The sequence below is a fragment of the Chlamydotis macqueenii genome, chromosome 3 (assembly GCF_036417535.1).
Source record: "Chlamydotis macqueenii isolate bChlMac1 chromosome 3, bChlMac1.mat, whole genome shotgun sequence".
Lineage (NCBI taxonomy): Eukaryota > Metazoa > Chordata > Aves > Otidiformes > Otididae > Chlamydotis > Chlamydotis macqueenii.
In genome coordinates this window covers 28,186,581-28,204,412 of record NC_141558.1, presented here as the reverse complement: position 1 = coordinate 28,204,412, position 17,832 = coordinate 28,186,581, and the positions used below count along the sequence as shown (strand labels likewise).

Genomic DNA, 17,832 nt, shown 5'->3' with positions numbered 1-17,832 from the left:
AAAGGTCCACAGGATGACACGTCTGGAGCACCTCTCCCGTGAGGACGGGCTGAGAGAGCCGCCTCCAGGATGTTCAGCCTGGAGAAGACTGCGGGGGAGATATTTTTCAATGTATGCCCATTCCTGAGGGGAGGGTGCAAAGAAGACAGAGCCAGGCCCTTTTCTGGGGTGCCAGTGACAATGGGTGCAAACCAAGACACAGGAGCTTCCCTGTGAATATCAGGAAACTCTTTTTTACTGTGATAGTGACCGGACATTAGCACATTTGCCCAGGGAGCTTGTGGAGTCTCCCTCCTTGGAGATATTCAAAAGCTGTCTGATTGGTGTCCTGGGGCCACTGTCTCTAGGTGGCTCTGCTTTAGCAGGTGAGGTTGGATCAGATGACCTCCGGAGGTCCCTTCCCACCTCAGCCATTCTGTGATTCTGTGACTCAGGGCATGCTTGTGCAAGTTGAGAAAGCGCACCTGGTTGCCTGCCATGGGAAGATTTGAACCTTTCTGTATGCTCGTGAAGATTCATGTTTGCCTCATGGGAATCTCTCATCCATGAGGCCACCACTTCTTGGTTTTTTTCCCTCAGGGGATTTATAAGGGAACTTATGAAAAAAAAAAAACCTGTGTAAGTTTTTTCACAGAAAACATAAGAAAGAAACAAAAGCATGAGGGCTGCAATGAGCTAAACAGTGGAGTGAAACCAGTTAAAGTCCCACAGGTAGTCTCACTCTTGGTAAATCCGCGGTGTCTTCTTCACATGCTGGTAATGTCTGAAACACCTAGCTGAAGTAGTCTTCCATTAACTTGAGCAAAGACTCCACTTTTATTCCACAATTTGCATGTACTCTCAGTCAAAAAGAAAGCACAGGACTGGGAAGGGGGAGGGGAGAATCACAGGGACTGGTGGAAGTTTGGAAGGGGAGCAGTTTGTCCCAAGCTTTCATTCCCCTCCATCTTGCCTACTGACCGTGCAGACTTGTAAGTATCTTCAGCACCTCCTTAGGAAAAATAGTTTTATAGTGTTTAAGGCCAACAGTATCCTGACTTGTATCAGAAAGAGTGCGGCCAGCAGGACTAGGGAAGTGACCGTCCCCTTGTACTCAGCACTGGTGAGGCCACACCTCGATTGCTGTGTTCAGTTTTGTGCTCCTCACTACAGGAAGGGCGTTGAGGTGCTTGAGTGCGTCCGAAGAAGAGTAGCAAAGCTGGTGAAGGGTCTAGAGAGCAAGTCTGATGAGGAGTGGCTGAGGGAACTGAGGTTGCGTAGTTGGGAGAAAAGGAGGCTTAGGAGAGACATTACGCTCTCTACAGCTACCTGAAAGGAGGTTGTAGTGAGATAGGTATCGGTCTCTTTTCCCAAATGACAAGAGATAGGACAACGTTATGTAGACAAGTGTAACATAGAACAGTATGAGAAAAATATTCCTTCCAAGTCAATCTGTTGTACGATTCTGTGATTGTAAAAGCAGCCCCCAAGTTTCTATCCTGTTACCACCATAAGCCTAGAAGGGTTGGCCTGGCAGGATGGCGAGATACCTGCCGAGATCAGCTGCGTGTTGCCTGCCGTTCCCTGGCGGTCTGCCGGCTGACGGTACTCCCTTCTGGAATAAGCTGGAACTTGCTTTTCAGGGCTTAGAGCTCAGCCCTCGTCATGATCCCTCCTTGTTTGCCGCTCCTGCTGTGCAGGGCATCAAGTCCTGCGGGAGCTGCGCTGGGATCGGCTCCTTGTTGCCCGCCGTCCCCTGGAGGAAACTCGGCGGCCTCCTCGCTGACGGCGCTCTCTTCTGCCGGCATCAGGTGGGACTTGCTGTTCAGGGCTTAGAGCTCGCCCGTCATCACGGTCCCTTCTCCTTTGCTGCTCGCGCTGTGTGGGCCGCAAAGTACTGCGGGACCTGCGCTGGGATCGGCTCCTTGTTGCCCGCCGTCCCCTGGACGAAACCCGGCGGCCTCCCCGCTGACGCGCCGGGCGCAAAGTGCTGCGGGACCTGCGCTGGGATCGGCTCCTTGTTGCCCGCCGTCCCCTGGACGAAACCCGGCGGCCTCCCCGTTGACGGCGCTCTCTCCTCCCTGAGGAGGCCGGGACGTCTCTGCTGGGAGACCTGCGGTGCCTGCGGCCTGAGGACTGAGGTCGCCTCCTTTCCACAGATCGGGACCGAGGTCTCTCTCTTTCAGCATTTCTGATGAGCCTGTTGTAGTCCACGAGTAGGTACATCTCATAGTCGCCGACTCCCACCTTGCGGTAGATACAGCGGAAAGGCTGCTGGCAGATTGGGCACACAGCTCTTATGCTGGACCAGTCCAATATGCAGGAAAAGCAGAAAACGTGCATGCACACGCTCATGCTGGCTTCATCGTTCATGCGGTCTAGGCAGATCGGGCACGTTAGGTCCTCAGAGGCATCCAGTGGTGAAGCCTGAGGCTCCTGGCTGGTGCTGGCAGCAGGGGAAGAGGTGCCGTCTTCTGCCAAATCCTCCTCCGGCGGCATCTCGCACTGCAAACAACAGAGATACAAAGCTCATGACCTGGCCTGGAGATGCAACCTGCAGGAAGTAGCAAAGCTGTGCAAGCAGAGTGCTAAGGGTTGCCCACTCTGCCTCAGGGCTGTGCTTGTGCTGCCACAAACACCAGGGACCCTCCCGGGGCAGATGAGTGCCAAAGACAGCAAGGGTGTCTTTGCGTGTTCCTGCTCTGAGGGCAGGGTGGAGACTGACCTCTCTGACACGCGCAGGCCGGAATTGGGAAGGCAGGAAAAGGCAAGTTCCTGGCCTCTCAGCAACAGCAGCTCGAGTCTGGGGATGTGCCAGGTCAGGACCCGTGCTCGGGGCCCTGCCAATGTCCCCTTCCGACAGATCCTCTCTGTGCCCTCAGAAGGGAGCCTACAGGATGGAGATCCTTTGTCCCCGCACCTGCAGACGTCTGACCCTGACGGATGAGGACAGCAGTGTGGCCCTTCAGGCCTGCCCCGTGCCCTGAAAGTATGGATGTGACAGAGGACACAGTGACTTTCTGGTGACATCACAAGGCTTTCAGGGGCCACACCCAGAAGACAGAATCCCCAGCCTCAGGGAGCAAACGTTTCCCAGGCAGCTCCTCTCACACGACTGACCCACTGTTGAGCAGAGTCCTGTTGCCGTATTTTTCATCTACATGTCGGACACCAGGTTTCACTGCTCATATCAAGGACTGTGTTCTGGTTTAGGAATAAACCTTCTCAAGGCATTTCTTAGTCCTCAGCTGACTTTGCAGGTCCAGGGAGGTGATCCTTCCCTTCTGCTTAGCAATTGTGAGGCCACACCTTGAGTGCTGTGTGCAGTTGTGGGCTCCGCAGCACAAGAGAGAGACGGGCATACTGGGGAGAGACCAACAAAGGTCCACAGGATGACACGTCTGGAGCACCTCTCCCGTGAGGACGGGCTGAGAGAGCCACCTCCAGGATGTTCAGCCTGGAGAAGACTGCGGGGGAGATATTTTTCAATGTATGCCCATTCCTGAGGGGAGGGTGCAAAGAAGACAGAGCCAGGCCCTTTTCTGGGGTGCCAGTGACAATGGGCGCAAACCAAGACACAGGAGCTTCCCTGTGAATATCGGGAAACTCTTTTTTACTGTGATAGTGACCGGACATTAGCACATTTGCCCAGGGAGCTTGTGGAGTCTCCCTGCTTGGAGATATTCAAAAGCTGTCTGATTGGTGTCCTGGGGCCACTGTCTCTAGGTGGCTCTGCTTTAGCAGGTGAGGTTGGATCAGATGACCTCCGGAGGTCCCTTCCCACCTCAGCCATTCTGTGATTCTGTGACTCAGGGCGTGCTTGTGGAAGTTGAGAAAGCGCACCTGGTTGCCTGCCATGGGAAGATTTGAACCTTTCTGTATGCTCGTGAAGATTCATGTTTGCCTCATGGGAATCTCTCATCCATGAGGCCACCACTTCTTGGTTTTTTTCCCTCAGGGGATTTATAAGGGAACTTATGAAAAAAAAAAACCTGTGTAAGTTTTTTCACAGAAAACATAAGAAAGAAACAAAAGCATGAGGGCTGCAATGAGCTAAACAGTGGAGTGAAACCAGTTAAAGTCCCACAGGTAGTCTCACTCTTGGTAAATCCGCGGTGTCTTCTTCACATGCTGGTAATGTCTGAAACACCTAGCTGAAGTAGTCTTCCATTAACTTGAGCAAAGACTCCACTTTTATTCCACAATTTGCATGTACTCTCAGTCAAAAAGAAAGCACAGGACTGGGAAGGGGGAGGGGAGAATCACAGGGACTGGTGGAAGTTTGGAAGGGGAGCAGTTTGTCCCAAGCTTTCATTCCCCTCCATCTTGCCTACTGACCGTGCAGACTTGTAAGTATCTTCAGCACCTCCTTAGGAAAAATAGTTTTATAGTGTTTAAGGCCAACAGTATCCTGACTTGTATCAGAAAGAGTGCGGCCAGCAGGACTAGGGAAGTGACCGTCCCCTTGTACTCAGCACTGGTGAGGCCACACCTCGATTGCTGTGTTCAGTTTTGTGCTCCTCACTACAGGAAGGGCGTTGAGGTGCTTGAGTGCATCCGAAGAAGAGTAGCAAAGCTGGTGAAGGGTCTAGAGAGCAAGTCTGATGAGGAGTGGCTGAGGGAACTGAGGTTGCGTAGTTGGGAGAAAAGGAGGCTTAGGAGAGACATTACGCTCTCTACAGCTACCTGAAAGGAGGTTGTAGTGAGATAGGTATCGGTCTCTTTTCCCAAATGACAAGAGATAGGACAACGTTATGTAGACAAGTGTAACATAGAACAGTATGAGAAAAATATTCCTTCCAAGTCAATCTGTTGTACGATTCTGTGATTGTAAAAGCAGCCCCCAAGTTTCTATCCTGTTACCACCATAAGCCTAGAAGGGTTGGCCTGGCAGGATGGCGAGATACCTGCCGAGATCAGCTGCGTGTTGCCTGCCATTCCCTGGCGGTCTGCCGGCTGACGGTACTCCCTTCTGGAATAAGCTGGAGCTTGCTTTTCAGGGCTTAGAGCTCAGCCCTCGTCATGATCCCTCCTTGTTTGCCGCTCCTGCTGTGCAGGGCATCAAGTCCTGCGGGAGCTGCGCTGGGATCGGCTCCTTGTTGCCCGCCGTCCCCTGGAGGAAACTCGGCGGCCTCCTCGCTGACGGCGCTCTCTTCTGCCGGCATCAGGTGGGACTTGCTGTTCAGGGCTTAGAGCTCGCCCGTCATCACGGTCCCTTCTCCTTGGCTGCTCGTGCTGTGTGGGCCGCAAAGTGCTGCGGGACCTGCGCTGGGATCGGCTCCTTGTTGCCCGCCGTCCCCTGGACGAAACCCGGCGGCCTCCCTGCTGACGCGCCGGGCGCAAAGTGCTGCGGGACCTGCGCTGGGATCGGCTCCTTGTTGCCCGCCGTCCCCTGGACGAAACCTGGCGGCCTCCCCGCTGACGTGCCGGGCGCAAAGTGCTGCGGGACCTGCGCTGGGATCGGCTCCTTGTTGCCCGCCGTCCCCTGGATGAAACCCGGCGGCCTCCCCGTTGACGGCGCTCTCTCCTCCCTGAGGAGGCCGGGACGTCTCTGCTGGGAGACCTGCGGTGCCTGCGGCCTGAGGACTGAGGTCGCCTCCTTTCCACAGATCGGGACCGAGGTCTCTCTCTTTCAGCATTTCTGATGAGCCTGTTGTAGTCCACGAGTAGGTACATCTCATAGTCGCCGACTCCCACCTTGCGGTAGATACAGCGGAAAGGCTGCTGGCAGATTGGGCACACAGCTCTTATGCTGGACCAGTCCAATATGCAGGAAAAGCAGAAAACGTGCATGCACACGCTCATGCTGGCTTCATCGTTCATGCGGTCTAGGCAGATCGGGCACGTTAGGTCCTCAGAGGCATCCAGTGGTGAAGCCTGAGGCTCCTGGCTGGTGCTGGCAGCAGGGGAAGAGGTGCCGTCTTCTGCCAAATCCTCCTCCGGCGGCATCTCGCACTGCAAACAACAGAGATACAAAGCTCATGACCTGGCCTGGAGATGCAACCTGCAAGAAGTAGCAAAGCTGTGCAAGCGGAGTGCTAAGGGTTGCCCACTCTGCCTCAGGGCTGTGCTTGTGCTGCCACAAACACCAGGGACCCTCCCGGGGCAGATGAGTGCCAAAGACAGCAGGGGTGTCTTTGCGTGTTCCTGCTCTGAGGGCAGGGTGGAGACTGACCTCTCTGACACGCGCAGGCCGGAATTGGGAAGGCAGGAAAAGGCAAGTTCCTGGCCTCTCAGCAACAGCAGCTCGAGTCTGGGGACGTGCCAGGTCAGGACCCGTGCTCAGGGCCCTGCCAATGTCCCCTTCCGACAGATCCTCTCTGTGCCCTCAGAAGGGAGCCTACAGGATGGAGATCCTTTGTCCCCGCACCTGCAGACGTCTGACCCTGACGGATGAGGACAGCAGTGTGGCCCTTCAGGCCTGCCCCGTGCCCTGAAAGTATGGATGTGACAGAGGACACAGTGACTTTCTGGTGACATCACAAGGCTTTCAGGGGCCACACCCAGAAGACAGAATCCCCAGCCTCAGGGAGCAAACGTTTCCCAGGCAGCTCCTCTCACACGACTGACCCACTGTTGAGCAGAGTCCTGTTGCCGTATTTTTCATCTACATGTCGGACACCAGGTTTCACTGCTCATATCAAGGACTGTGTTCTGGTTTAGGAATAAACCTTCTCAAGGCATTTCTTAGTCCTCAGCTGACTTTGCAGGTCCAGGGAGGTGATCCTTCCCTTCTGCTTAGCAATTGTGAGGCCACACCTTGAGTGCTGTGTGCAGTTGTGGGCTCCGCGGCACAAGAGAGAGACGGGCATACTGGGGAGAGACCAAGAAAGGTCCACAGGATGACACGTCTGGAGCACCTCTCCCGTGAGGACGGGCTGAGAGAGCCGCCTCCAGGATGTTCAGCCTGGAGAAGACTGCGGGGGAGATATTTTTCAATGTATGCCCATTCCTGAGGGGAGGGTGCAAAGAAGACAGAGCCAGGCCCTTTTCTGGGGTGCCAGTGACAATGGGTGCAAACCAAGACACAGGAGCTTCCCTGTGAATATCAGGAAACTCTTTTTTACTGTGATAGTGACCGGACATTAGCACATTTGCCCAGGGAGCTTGTGGAGTCTCCCTCCTTGGAGATATTCAAAAGCTGTCTGATTGGTGTCCTGGGGCCACTGTCTCTAGGTGGCTCTGCTTTAGCAGGTGAGGTTGGATCAGATGACCTCCGGAGGTCCCTTCCCACCTCAGCCATTCTGTGATTCTGTGACTCAGGGCGTGCTTGTGCAAGTTGAGAAAGCGCACCTGGTTGCCTGCCATGGGAAGATTTGAACCTTTCTGTATGCTCGTGAAGATTCATGTTTGCCTCATGGGAATCTCTCATCCATGAGGCCACCACTTCTTGGTTTTTTTCCCTCAGGGGATTTATAAGGGAACTTATGAAAAAAAAAAAACCTGTGTAAGTTTTTTCACAGAAAACATAAGAAAGAAACAAAAGCATGAGGGCTGCAATGAGCTAAACAGTGGAGTGAAACCAGTTAAAGTCCCACAGGTAGTCTCACTCTTGGTAAATCCGCGGTGTCTTCTTCACATGCTGGTAATGTCTGAAACACCTAGCTGAAGTAGTCTTCCATTAACTTGAGCAAAGACTCCACTTTTATTCCACAATTTGCATGTACTCTCAGTCAAAAAGAAAGCACAGGACTGGGAAGGGGGAGGGGAGAATCACAGGGACTGGTGGAAGTTTGGAAGGGGAGCAGTTTGTCCCAAGCTTTCATTCCCCTCCATCTTGCCTACTGACCGTGCAGACTTGTAAGTATCTTCAGCACCTCCTTAGGAAAAATAGTTTTATAGTGTTTAAGGCCAACAGTATCCTGACTTGTATCAGAAAGAGTGCGGCCAGCAGGACTAGGGAAGTGACCGTCCCCTTGTACTCAGCACTGGTGAGGCCACACCTCGATTGCTGTGTTCAGTTTTGTGCTCCTCACTACAGGAAGGGCGTTGAGGTGCTTGAGTGCGTCCGAAGAAGAGTAGCAAAGCTGGTGAAGGGTCTAGAGAGCAAGTCTGATGAGGAGTGGCTGAGGGAACTGAGGTTGCGTAGTTGGGAGAAAAGGAGGCTTAGGAGAGACATTACGCTCTCTACAGCTACCTGAAAGGAGGTTGTAGTGAGATAGGTATCGGTCTCTTTTCCCAAATGACAAGAGATAGGACAACGTTATGTAGACAAGTGTAACATAGAACAGTATGAGAAAAATATTCCTTCCAAGTCAATCTGTTGTACGATTCTGTGATTGTAAAAGCAGCCCCCAAGTTTCTATCCTGTTACCACCATAAGCCTAGAAGGGTTGGCCTGGCAGGATGGCGAGATACCTGCCGAGATCAGCTGCGTGTTGCCTGCCATTCCCTGGCGGTCTGCCGGCTGACGGTACTCCCTTCTGGAATAAGCTGGAACTTGCTTTTCAGGGCTTAGAGCTCAGCCCTCGTCATGATCCCTCCTTGTTTGCCGCTCCTGCTGTGCAGGGCATCAAGTCCTGCGGGAGCTGCGCTGGGATCGGCTCCTTGTTGCCCGCCGTCCCCTGGAGGAAACTCGGCGGCCTCCTCGCTGACGGCGCTCTCTTCTGCCGGCATCAGGTGGGACTTGCTGTTCAGGGCTTAGAGCTCGCCCGTCATCACGGTCCCTTCTCCTTTGCTGCTCGCGCTGTGTGGGCCGCAAAGTACTGCGGGACCTGCGCTGGGATCGGCTCCTTGTTGCCCGCCGTCCCCTGGACGAAACCCGGCGGCCTCCCCGCTGACGCGCCGGGCGCAAAGTGCTGCGGGACCTGCGCTGGGATCGGCTCCTTGTTGCCCGCCGTCCCCTGGACGAAACCCGGCGGCCTCCCCGTTGACGGCGCTCTCTCCTCCCTGAGGAGGCCGGGACGTCTCTGCTGGGAGACCTGCGGTGCCTGCGGCCTGAGGACTGAGGTCGCCTCCTTTCCACAGATCGGGACCGAGGTCTCTCTCTTTCAGCATTTCTGATGAGCCTGTTGTAGTCCACGAGTAGGTACATCTCATAGTCGCCGACTCCCACCTTGCGGTAGATCCAGCGGAAAGGCTGCTGGCAGATTGGGCACACAGCTCTTATGCTGGACCAGTCCAATATGCAGGAAAAGCAGAAAACGTGCATGCACACGCTCATGCTGGCTTCATCGTTCATGCGGTTTAGGCAGATGGGGCACGTTAGGTCCTCAGAGGCATCCAGTGGTGAAGCCTGAGGCTCCTGGCTGGTGCTGGCAGCAGGGGAAGAGGTGCCGTCTTCTGCCAAATCCTCCTCCGGCGGCATCTCGCACTGCAAACAACAGAGATACAAAGCTCATGACCTGGCCTGGAGATGCAACCTGCAGGAAGTAGCAAAGCTGTGCAAGCAGAGTGCTAAGGGTTGCCAACTCTGCCTCAGGGCTGTGCTTGTGCTGCCACAAACACCAGGGACCCTCCCGGGGCAGATGAGTGCCAAAGACAGCAGGGGTGTCTTTGCGTGTTCCTGCTCTGAGGGCAGGGTGGAGACTGACCTCTCTGACACGCGCAGGCCGGAATTGGGAAGGCAGGAAAAGGCAAGTTCCTGGCCTCTCAGCAACAGCAGCTCGAGTCTGGGGACGTGCCAGGTCAGGACCCGTGCTCGGGGCCCTGCCAATGTCCCCTTCCGACAGATCCTCTCTGTGCCCTCAGAAGGGAGCCTACAGGATGGAGATCCTTTGTCCCCGCACCTGCAGATGTCTGACCCTGACGGATGAGGACAGCAGTGTGGCCCTTCAGGCCTGCCCCGTGCCCTGAAAGTATGGATGTGACAGAGGACACAGTGACTTTCTGGTGACATCGCAAGGCTTTCAGGGGCCACACCCAGAAGACAGAATCCCCAGCCTCAGGGAGCAAACGTTTCCCAGGCAGCTCCTCTCACACGACTGACCCACTGTTGAGCAGAGTCCTGTTGCCGTATTTTTCATCTACATGTCGGACACCAGGTTTCACTGCTCATATCAAGGACTGTGTTCTGGTTTAGGAATAAACCTTCTCAAGGCATTTCTTAGTCCTCAGCTGACTTTGCAGGTCCAGGGAGGTGATCCTTCCCTTCTGCTTAGCAATTGTGAGGCCACACCTTGAGTGCTGTGTGCAGTTGTGGGCTCCGCAGCACAAGAGAGAGACGGGCATACTGGGGAGAGACCAACAAAGGTCCACAGGATGACACGTCTGGAGCACCTCTCCCGTGAGGACGGGCTGAGAGAGCCACCTCCAGGATGTTCAGCCTGGAGAAGACTGCGGGGGAGATATTTTTCAATGTATGCCCATTCCTGAGGGGAGGGTGCAAAGAAGACAGAGCCAGGCCCTTTTCTGGGGTGCCAGTGACAATGGGCGCAAACCAAGACACAGGAGCTTCCCTGTGAATATCGGGAAACTCTTTTTTACTGTGATAGTGACCGGACATTAGCACATTTGCCCAGGGAGCTTGTGGAGTCTCCCTGCTTGGAGATATTCAAAAGCTGTCTGATTGGTGTCCTGGGGCCACTGTCTCTAGGTGGCTCTGCTTTAGCAGGTGAGGTTGGATCAGATGACCTCCGGAGGTCCCTTCCCACCTCAGCCATTCTGTGATTCTGTGACTCAGGGCGTGCTTGTGCAAGTTGAGAAAGCGCACCTGGTTGCCTGCCATGGGAAGATTTGAACCTTTCTGTATGCTCGTGAAGATTCATGTTTGCCTCATGGGAATCTCTCATCCATGAGGCCACCACTTCTTGGTTTTTTTCCCTCAGGGGATTTATAAGGGAACTTATGAAAAAAAAAAACCTGTGTAAGTTTTTTCACAGAAAACATAAGAAAGAAACAAAAGCATGAGGGCTGCAATGAGCTAAACAGTGGAGTGAAACCAGTTAAAGTCCCACAGGTAGTCTCACTCTTGGTAAATCCGCGGTGTCTTCTTCACATGCTGGTAATGTCTGAAACACCTAGCTGAAGTAGTCTTCCATTAACTTGAGCAAAGACTCCACTTTTATTCCACAATTTGCATGTACTCTCAGTCAAAAAGAAAGCACAGGACTGGGAAGGGGGAGGGGAGAATCACAGGGACTGGTGGAAGTTTGGAAGGGGAGCAGTTTGTCCCAAGCTTTCATTCCCCTCCATCTTGCCTACTGACCGTGCAGACTTGTAAGTATCTTCAGCACCTCCTTAGGAAAAATAGTTTTATAGTGTTTAAGGCCAACAGTATCCTGACTTGTATCAGAAAGAGTGCGGCCAGCAGGACTAGGGAAGTGACCGTCCCCTTGTACTCAGCACTGGTGAGGCCACACCTCGATTGCTGTGTTCAGTTTTGTGCTCCTCACTACAGGAAGGGCGTTGAGGTGCTTGAGTGCGTCCGAAGAAGAGTAGCAAAGCTGGTGAAGGGTCTAGAGAGCAAGTCTGATGAGGAGTGGCTGAGGGAACTGAGGTTGCGTAGTTGGGAGAAAAGGAGGCTTAGGAGAGACATTACGCTCTCTACAGCTACCTGAAAGGAGGTTGTAGTGAGATAGGTATCGGTCTCTTTTCCCAAATGACAAGAGATAGGACAACGTTATGTAGACAAGTGTAACATAGAACAGTATGAGAAAAATATTCCTTCCAAGTCAATCTGTTGTACGATTCTGTGATTGTAAAAGCAGCCCCCAAGTTTCTATCCTGTTACCACCATAAGCCTAGAAGGGTTGGCCTGGCAGGATGGCGAGATACCTGCCGAGATCAGCTGCGTGTTGCCTGCCGTTCCCTGGCGGTCTGCCGGCTGACGGTACTCCCTTCTGGAATAAGCTGGAACTTGCTTTTCAGGGCTTAGAGCTCAGCCCTCGTCATGATCCCTCCTTGTTTGCCGCTCCTGCTGTGCAGGGCATCAAGTCCTGCGGGAGCTGCGCTGGGATCGGCTCCTTGTTGCCCGCCGTCCCCTGGAGGAAACTCGGCGGCCTCCTCGCTGACGGCGCTCTCTTCTGCCGGCATCAGGTGGGACTTGCTGTTCAGGGCTTAGAGCTCGCCCGTCATCACGGTCCCTTCTCCTTGGCTGCTCGTGCTGTGTGGGCCGCAAAGTGCTGCGGGACCTGCGCTGGGATCGGCTCCTTGTTGCCCGCCGTCCCCTGGACGAAACCCGGCGGCCTCCCTGCTGACGCGCCGGGCGCAAAGTGCTGCGGGACCTGCGCTGGGATCGGCTCCTTGTTGCCCGCCGTCCCCTGGACGAAACCTGGCGGCCTCCCCGCTGACGTGCCGGGCGCAAAGTGCTGCGGGACCTGCGCTGGGATCGGCTCCTTGTTGCCCGCCGTCCCCTGGATGAAACCCGGCGGCCTCCCCGTTGACGGCGCTCTCTCCTCCCTGAGGAGGCCGGGACGTCTCTGCTGGGAGACCTGCGGTGCCTGCGGCCTGAGGACTGAGGTCGCCTCCTTTCCACAGATCGGGACCGAGGTCTCTCTCTTTCAGCATTTCTGATGAGCCTGTTGTAGTCCACGAGTAGGTACATCTCATAGTCGCCGACTCCCACCTTGCGGTAGATACAGCGGAAAGGCTGCTGGCAGATTGGGCACACAGCTCTTATGCTGGACCAGTCCAATATGCAGGAAAAGCAGAAAACGTGCATGCACACGCTCATGCTGGCTTCATCGTTCATGCGGTCTAGGCAGATCGGGCACGTTAGGTCCTCAGAGGCATCCAGTGGTGAAGCCTGAGGCTCCTGGCTGGTGCTGGCAGCAGGGGAAGAGGTGCCGTCTTCTGCCAAATCCTCCTCCGGCGGCATCTCGCACTGCAAACAACAGAGATACAAAGCTCATGACCTGGCCTGGAGATGCAACCTGCAAGAAGTAGCAAAGCTGTGCAAGCGGAGTGCTAAGGGTTGCCCACTCTGCCTCAGGGCTGTGCTTGTGCTGCCACAAACACCAGGGACCCTCCCGGGGCAGATGAGTGCCAAAGACAGCAGGGGTGTCTTTGCGTGTTCCTGCTCTGAGGGCAGGGTGGAGACTGACCTCTCTGACACGCGCAGGCCGGAATTGGGAAGGCAGGAAAAGGCAAGTTCCTGGCCTCTCAGCAACAGCAGCTCGAGTCTGGGGACGTGCCAGGTCAGGACCCGTGCTCAGGGCCCTGCCAATGTCCCCTTCCGACAGATCCTCTCTGTGCCCTCAGAAGGGAGCCTACAGGATGGAGATCCTTTGTCCCCGCACCTGCAGACGTCTGACCCTGACGGATGAGGACAGCAGTGTGGCCCTTCAGGCCTGCCCCGTGCCCTGAAAGTATGGATGTGACAGAGGACACAGTGACTTTCTGGTGACATCACAAGGCTTTCAGGGGCCACACCCAGAAGACAGAATCCCCAGCCTCAGGGAGCAAACGTTTCCCAGGCAGCTCCTCTCACACGACTGACCCACTGTTGAGCAGAGTCCTGTTGCCGTATTTTTCATCTACATGTCGGACACCAGGTTTCACTGCTCATATCAAGGACTGTGTTCTGGTTTAGGAATAAACCTTCTCAAGGCATTTCTTAGTCCTCAGCTGACTTTGCAGGTCCAGGGAGGTGATCCTTCCCTTCTGCTTAGCAATTGTGAGGCCACACCTTGAGTGCTGTGTGCAGTTGTGGGCTCCGCGGCACAAGAGAGAGACGGGCATACTGGGGAGAGACCAAGAAAGGTCCACAGGATGACACGTCTGGAGCACCTCTCCCGTGAGGACGGGCTGAGAGAGCCGCCTCCAGGATGTTCAGCCTGGAGAAGACTGCGGGGGAGATATTTTTCAATGTATGCCCATTCCTGAGGGGAGGGTGCAAAGAAGACAGAGCCAGGCCCTTTTCTGGGGTGCCAGTGACAATGGGTGCAAACCAAGACACAGGAGCTTCCCTGTGAATATCAGGAAACTCTTTTTTACTGTGATAGTGACCGGACATTAGCACATTTGCCCAGGGAGCTTGTGGAGTCTCCCTCCTTGGAGATATTCAAAAGCTGTCTGATTGGTGTCCTGGGGCCACTGTCTCTAGGTGGCTCTGCTTTAGCAGGTGAGGTTGGATCAGATGACCTCCGGAGGTCCCTTCCCACCTCAGCCATTCTGTGATTCTGTGACTCAGGGCGTGCTTGTGCAAGTTGAGAAAGCGCACCTGGTTGCCTGCCATGGGAAGATTTGAACCTTTCTGTATGCTCGTGAAGATTCATGTTTGCCTCATGGGAATCTCTCATCCATGAGGCCACCACTTCTTGGTTTTTTTCCCTCAGGGGATTTATAAGGGAACTTATGAAAAAAAAAAAACCTGTGTAAGTTTTTTCACAGAAAACATAAGAAAGAAACAAAAGCATGAGGGCTGCAATGAGCTAAACAGTGGAGTGAAACCAGTTAAAGTCCCACAGGTAGTCTCACTCTTGGTAAATCCGCGGTGTCTTCTTCACATGCTGGTAATGTCTGAAACACCTAGCTGAAGTAGTCTTCCATTAACTTGAGCAAAGACTCCACTTTTATTCCACAATTTGCATGTACTCTCAGTCAAAAAGAAAGCACAGGACTGGGAAGGGGGAGGGGAGAATCACAGGGACTGGTGGAAGTTTGGAAGGGGAGCAGTTTGTCCCAAGCTTTCATTCCCCTCCATCTTGCCTACTGACCGTGCAGACTTGTAAGTATCTTCAGCACCTCCTTAGGAAAAATAGTTTTATAGTGTTTAAGGCCAACAGTATCCTGACTTGTATCAGAAAGAGTGCGGCCAGCAGGACTAGGGAAGTGACCGTCCCCTTGTACTCAGCACTGGTGAGGCCACACCTCGATTGCTGTGTTCAGTTTTGTGCTCCTCACTACAGGAAGGGCGTTGAGGTGCTTGAGTGCGTCCGAAGAAGAGTAGCAAAGCTGGTGAAGGGTCTAGAGAGCAAGTCTGATGAGGAGTGGCTGAGGGAACTGAGGTTGCGTAGTTGGGAGAAAAGGAGGCTTAGGAGAGACATTACGCTCTCTACAGCTACCTGAAAGGAGGTTGTAGTGAGATAGGTATCGGTCTCTTTTCCCAAATGACAAGAGATAGGACAACGTTATGTAGACAAGTGTAACATAGAACAGTATGAGAAAAATATTCCTTCCAAGTCAATCTGTTGTACGATTCTGTGATTGTAAAAGCAGCCCCCAAGTTTCTATCCTGTTACCACCATAAGCCTAGAAGGGTTGGCCTGGCAGGATGGCGAGATACCTGCCGAGATCAGCTGCGTGTTGCCTGCCGTTCCCTGGCGGTCTGCCGGCTGACGGTACTCCCTTCTGGAATAAGCTGGAACTTGCTTTTCAGGGCTTAGAGCTCAGCCCTCGTCATGATCCCTCCTTGTTTGCCGCTCCTGCTGTGCAGGGCATCAAGTCCTGCGGGAGCTGCGCTGGGATCGGCTCCTTGTTGCCCGCCGTCCCCTGGAGGAAACTCGGCGGCCTCCTCGCTGACGGCGCTCTCTTCTGCCGGCATCAGGTGGGACTTGCTGTTCAGGGCTTAGAGCTCGCCCGTCATCACGGTCCCTTCTCCTTGGCTGCTCGTGCTGTGTGGGCCGCAAAGTGCTGCGGGACCTGCGCTGGGATCGGCTCCTTGTTGCCCGCCGTCCCCTGGACGAAACCCGGCGGCCTCCCTGCTGACGCGCCGGGCGCAAAGTGCTGCGGGACCTGCGCTGGGATCGGCTCCTTGTTGCCCGCCGTCCCCTGGACGAAACCTGGCGGCCTCCCCGCTGACGTGCCGGGCGCAAAGTGCTGCGGGACCTGCGCTGGGATCGGCTCCTTGTTGCCCGCCGTCCCCTGGACGAAACCTGGCGGCCTCCCCGCTGACGTGCCGGGCGCAAAGTGCTGCGGGACCTGCGCTGGGATCGGCTCCTTGTTGCCCGCCGTCCCCTGGATGAAACCCGGCGGCCTCCCCGTTGACGGCGCTCTCTCCTCCCTGAGGAGGCCGGGACGTCTCTGCTGGGAGACCTGCGGTGCCTGCGGCCTGAGGACTGAGGTCGCCTCCTTTCCACAGATCGGGACCGAGGTCTCTCTCTTTCAGCATTTCTGATGAGCCTGTTGTAGTCCACGAGTAGGTACATCTCATAGTCGCCGACTCCCACCTTGCGGTAGATACAGCGGAAAGGCTGCTGGCAGATTGGGCACACAGCTCTTATGCTGGACCAGTCCAATATGCAGGAAAAGCAGAAAACGTGCATGCACACGCTCATGCTGGCTTCATCGTTCATGCGGTCTAGGCAGATCGGGCACGTTAGGTCCTCAGAGGCATCCAGTGGTGAAGCCTGAGGCTCCTGGCTGGTGCTGGCAGCAGGGGAAGAGGTGCCGTCTTCTGCCAAATCCTCCTCCGGCGGCATCTCGCACTGCAAACAACAGAGATACAAAGCTCATGACCTGGCCTGGAGATGCAACCTGCAAGAAGTAGCAAAGCTGTGCAAGCGGAGTGCTAAGGGTTGCCCACTCTGCCTCAGGGCTGTGCTTGTGCTGCCACAAACACCAGGGACCCTCCCGGGGCAGATGAGTGCCAAAGACAGCAGGGGTGTCTTTGCGTGTTCCTGCTCTGAGGGCAGGGTGGAGACTGACCTCTCTGACACGCGCAGGCCGGAATTGGGAAGGCAGGAAAAGGCAAGTTCCTGGCCTCTCAGCAACAGCAGCTCGAGTCTGGGGACGTGCCAGGTCAGGACCCGTGCTCAGGGCCCTGCCAATGTCCCCTTCCGACAGATCCTCTCTGTGCCCTCAGAAGGGAGCCTACAGGATGGAGATCCTTTGTCCCCGCACCTGCAGACGTCTGACCCTGACGGATGAGGACAGCAGTGTGGCCCTTCAGGCCTGCCCCGTGCCCTGAAAGTATGGATGTGACAGAGGACACAGTGACTTTCTGGTGACATCACAAGGCTTTCAGGGGCCACACCCAGAAGACAGAATCCCCAGCCTCAGGGAGCAAACGTTTCCCAGGCAGCTCCTCTCACACGACTGACCCACTGTTGAGCAGAGTCCTGTTGCCGTATTTTTCATCTACATGTCGGACACCAGGTTTCACTGCTCATATCAAGGACTGTGTTCTGGTTTAGGAATAAACCTTCTCAAGGCATTTCTTAGTCCTCAGCTGACTTTGCAGGTCCAGGGAGGTGATCCTTCCCTTCTGCTTAGCAATTGTGAGGCCACACCTTGAGTGCTGTGTGCAGTTGTGGGCTCCGCGGCACAAGAGAGAGACGGGCATACTGGGGAGAGACCAAGAAAGGTCCACAGGATGACACGTCTGGAGCACCTCTCCCGTGAGGACGGGCTGAGAGAGCCGCCTCCAGGATGTTCAGCCTGGAGAAGACTGCGGGGGAGATATTTTTCAATGTATGCCCATTCCTGAGGGGAGGGTGCAAAGAAGACAGAGCCAGGCCCTTTTCTGGGGTGCCAGTGACAATGGGTGCAAACCAAGACACAGGAGCTTCCCTGTGAATATCAGGAAACTCTTTTTTACTGTGATAGTGACCGGACATTAGCACATTTGCCCAGGGAGCTTGTGGAGTCTCCCTCCTTGGAGATATTCAAAAGCTGTCTGATTGGTGTCCTGGGGCCACTGTCTCTAGGTGGCTCTGCTTTAGCAGGTGAGGTTGGATCAGATGACCTCCGGAGGTCCCTTCCCACCTCAGCCATTCTGTGATTCTGTGACTCAGGGCGTGCTTGTGCAAGTTGAGAAAGCGCACCTGGTTGCCTGCCATGGGAAGATTTGAACCTTTCTGTATGCTCGTGAAGATTCATGTTTGCCTCATGGGAATCTCTCATCCATGAGGCCACCACTTCTTGGTTTTTTTCCCTCAGGGGATTTATAAGGGAACTTATGAAAAAAAAAAAACCTGTGTAAGTTTTTTCACAGAAAACATAAGAAAGAAACAAAAGCATGAGGGCTGCAAT

General features: G+C 54.6%; 1 protein-coding gene and 2 pseudogenes across 1 annotated transcript in view; 1 reads left to right on the top strand and 2 right to left on the bottom strand.

Annotated features, from left to right (window-relative positions):
* Nucleotides 1-17,832, top strand: part of KHDRBS2 (KH RNA binding domain containing, signal transduction associated 2) — a 394,032-nt gene that overhangs the window by 89,148 nt on the left and 287,052 nt on the right. The window lies entirely within an intron of this gene.
* LOC147601210 (uncharacterized) lies at nucleotides 1,482-2,478 on the bottom strand (annotated as a pseudogene).
* On the bottom strand, nucleotides 8,290-9,286 carry LOC147601209 (uncharacterized; annotated as a pseudogene).